This window comes from Morus notabilis, unplaced genomic scaffold (assembly GCF_000414095.1).
Source record: "Morus notabilis unplaced genomic scaffold, ASM41409v2 Scaffold747, whole genome shotgun sequence".
Classification (NCBI taxonomy): domain Eukaryota; kingdom Viridiplantae; phylum Streptophyta; class Magnoliopsida; order Rosales; family Moraceae; genus Morus; species Morus notabilis.
In genome coordinates this window covers 19069-23211 of record NW_010360787.1, presented here as the reverse complement: position 1 = coordinate 23211, position 4143 = coordinate 19069, and positions in this window count along the sequence as shown.

Here is a 4143-nt window from a genome sequence, read left to right as displayed (position 1 = left end):
TTTTTGGGTTGTTTTTTCTTTTTTTTTTTTTTTTTTTGGATAAATTTTTTCTTATTTTTTTTTGTTTCTTTCTAAGGGATTTTTTTTTACTTCTTTATGTTTTAGGTTTTTCTTTTTTTCTCCTTTTTTTGATAAATTTTTGTTTCTTTTTTTATTGTTTGTTTGTTTACTATGTTTGATTTATTTGTCTTAATTATTTTATTTCAAAATGTTTTCGATGCATATTTTCTTCAAATTTTTTTCCGTATTTTCTTTTTTCTTAATCTGAGCAGCTTTCTCATGATGCTTTTCTTTGCTTTATTTTGTATAGGATTATTACTAACTTACCGTGTTAATGTTATATTTTGACATGTGTTTTTCTCATGCTGCAGATTCGTATAATAGATATCTGATATTTTTGTGTCCGTTGCTTTTTCGGTCCTTTTTGCGGTGATTTGCATGCTTGAAGACACCTGCGGTAAAAAAATCATTTATCTGATTTATCTCTCTTTGCAGGAATTTATATTGGAGATTTGAAAATTCACTTTCTGCATATATATAATGCCTTTTCTGCCTTCTATCTTTTTTAACTCTTTAAAAAACATATTCATATTGGGCTTATGTTAGTATTGTTCCTGTTTTTTGGAAAATCGGTTCCTTTTTTTTTCTTAAATTTGTTTTTTACTGTTAAAAACTATTTAGTTGCGATGTTGTTTTGATTTCTTATATGAAGTTGTTCATATATTCTTTTATCTCTTCACTTTACTCTGTTTTTATGCTGATGTTATCATTTGTTTTCTAAAGGTTTTTTTTTTTGTTCTTTACTATTTCAGTTATTTAGATTATTGTTATTTACATATTTGTTAGGTTGGTATTTTTACTTTTTTGTTTTTCTGTGAACAGTTTAAATTTTTTTAAATCTTTATTCTTATTTGGTGATGATGATATTATTTTCTTTTATTGTTAGCACATATTGGGTGACTGTTAATCCAGACATTGTTGTTTTTGATGTTGTCCGTATTGTCTGGGGTTTATGCTGATGTGTTACAAATTTTTTTTTCCTTATGGTATTAATGTTATTTGATGAGTTAGTGTTCTTTAAACAATTACTACTTTTTTTTGCTGTTCACATTACAAAAATTTGTTTCTGTTCTAATTTAAATTACTTTGGTCTTTATGTACAATAATTGTAATAATATGTCTTCAGTATTTTACTTATTTATTTGTTCTTAAATGTGCCATTTTTATGCGTTTTACTACAAATAGAGACTATAAGATGTTTTAATTTGTTTAGTTTTTCGCATAAACCCCTTATTAATTCAGTTGGCAGCCAAATACATTGCTACGTCATATTTCAGTTACATATGATGTGTGTTGTTAACAATAGAAGATAATAACCTCAACTAAATATTTCTTATAATATTTTCTGGTTTCTTTATCTTTAGTTGGATGTCAAATGCATTGCTTAATGTATCAGTTCTTACATTTTATTTTTCTCACTCATTTATACAATACTATATTCCGCAGCAACATGTGCTCGGTGATTGTTATTACAGACTTGGTTGTAATTGATGTTGCCCTTATTATTTTAGATTTATGCTAATATTTTTTAATCTGTTTTTCGTTTTAGTTTTAGTGTGATTTGCTAAGTCAGTGTTTTTTGATTTGTTTGTGTTGTTTTTTTGTGCTTATTTTTTAAAATTTTGTCTAACTTTCATTTTTAATAACTTCAATTTTTATTTACTGTCATTATATCGTATTGTGTTTAGTTTTTTACTTCATTTTTTCTTCTTAAATATGTTGCTTTTGTCGTATCCGTGCGTATTGTGGTTCTAAACTATAATAATTTTTTTCATTTATGGCATAAACTCTTGACCATAAAAGATTATTACCTGAACCAAATATTTTATAGACTATTTCGTGCCTTTTTTAATCTTTCTTGATTGCCTTATGTTTTCTACTTAATTGATAGTGCAATATGAAGGCTTTCTTTTTTGTCTATACAGATTTAATCTATGTATGTTATATGTTAATAGAACTGAATGTATTATAAATTTTTTTTTGATCTTTGTTCTTTTTTACAATGTAGTACTTATATACTATATTAATTATATGACAATATAATATTTTTGCACCGTGCTTATTTGGAACAAATTTGGTGTTGTTATCTCAATCATTTACTCCTCTGCTTGAATATCAATCGATTGCTGCACTCTCTTAATATCACTGCATCATTTCTCTTTATATTATGATTTTGTTAGCTGACATTTTAAATTTACACTGCGTTCCAGGTATTATTAATGATTTATGTCATTAACATTTCAATATTTGTTACTGATGTTAGGTATATAAATATGTTGAATTTTATATTATCTATTGCTCAGAGTACATATATTGGTATGCTTTGGCTGTAGTGAAATATTCTGTGTTTCTTTTCTAATATATGTTCATAAATGCTTTAATTGTGTTGTTAGTAAATGTTATTACTATATGTTGGTTATAATAATTTTCATATGTTCTTAATAAGTATTAATAAAATATGTGTTATGTATGCTTTTTTTTTTTCTCCCTTTTTTCCCCTTTTTTCCCTCTCCCTTACTACATTCTTTTCAGACATTACATCCGCTTTTATTGCTTTTTTTGCTATACATATATGTATGTATGTTTGTTTCATAAACTTTATTAACTATATCTATTATATTTTACATATATTAAAGGAGATGACGGATTTTACTGTTAATACTACAGTGTTATTAATAGTGTGTTTTCAGTTTTTATTATTTACGGTCTCGTTCATTTCGCCGATTCGAGTTTAGAATTCGAGTTTTGCTACAGTAAAAAGCTATCAGAAACAGTCACATCTAATTTTTTTGCTACAGTAAAAAGCTTTCACACAAAATCACATCTAAACTCGAATTACAAACTCGAATCAACGAAGTGAACAGACCCTAATTGATTTCAAGTTTCAGCCATTTTTTTGTTATTTATTTCTTTCAACATTTATGTATACATATAATACTTATCTTCTTCTGGAACTGGATTTAACCTTCTTATTTAAATAAATTGTTTCTATTTTTCTTTGTCTTTTGCTGTAGCAATGATGATGATAAGCAATTTAAATATTTTGAACTTTACATAGGTTGTCTAAGAATTATTGTTAAAACTTTTTTAGTATTTTCACTACGTTTTGGCTCTGTTCTTTTTACCTCTTTTTTTCGTCTCTTTTTTTTTTTGGTCTTCATTATTTTCTACTTATATTCTGCTATATTTGGCTTCTTGGTAATATTTGGTCATTAAAAACATATTTATACATATGTTACTTTTATCTTATTTTAGCCTTTACTATTATATTTATTTTTTGTTCTTGTTCTTTCTTATTTGTTAGTAATTTATGAAATATGAGATTTAAATTAGAGATCTCATTATCTCTGTTGTTCTGTTTTTGCCTCCTTTATTCTTAACATTTTACTTCCTTCTTTCTCTAACACTTTTTATATCTACAGTCCTGGGACTTTAATATTTTTTTCTTGCTTTATATTTTAATTTCACAGTCTTCCCTTCAGGTATTTGTTTATTTATTTATTTATTTTTACTAAGTCTTTCTAGTAATTTCTGTCCAAATAAGGTATTCTGAGCTATTTTTCACTTCTGTTTAGTGACTGTTTTTTGCTTCTTTTTGTTTCAACTGGTAGTTCTTGGACAACCGTCAATGGACTGATGTTTTTATCCTTGGTCCCTTTTTTCAACGACTTTCTTTTGCTCAACCGTTTTGGTCATTTGTTATAATCTATGTGACATACAATTACCGTAAGTGTTTTTCTTTTAATTAAAAACATTTACAACGGCAGCCACGAAAGAACTATAAATATTTGAGAACATCCACGTTCTATCATCACCAACAAAATTATCAACTGGAGCAACAAAAGATCCACAAAGATAAATCAAATTTACTATTTTATATCAATTATATATAGCAAGCATTTATATTATTTTAAATAGAATTTTAAACAAAATTTTTTTGTTTTTGTTTCAGCCCACAACTAATACTAACACTACAGATATTAACACCTACCACATTTGATGCACAAACTCCACAAGAAATCAAGCACAAAGTAAAACATGTTCAGTATAACTAATATTGTCCAATAATTTATATATATATAT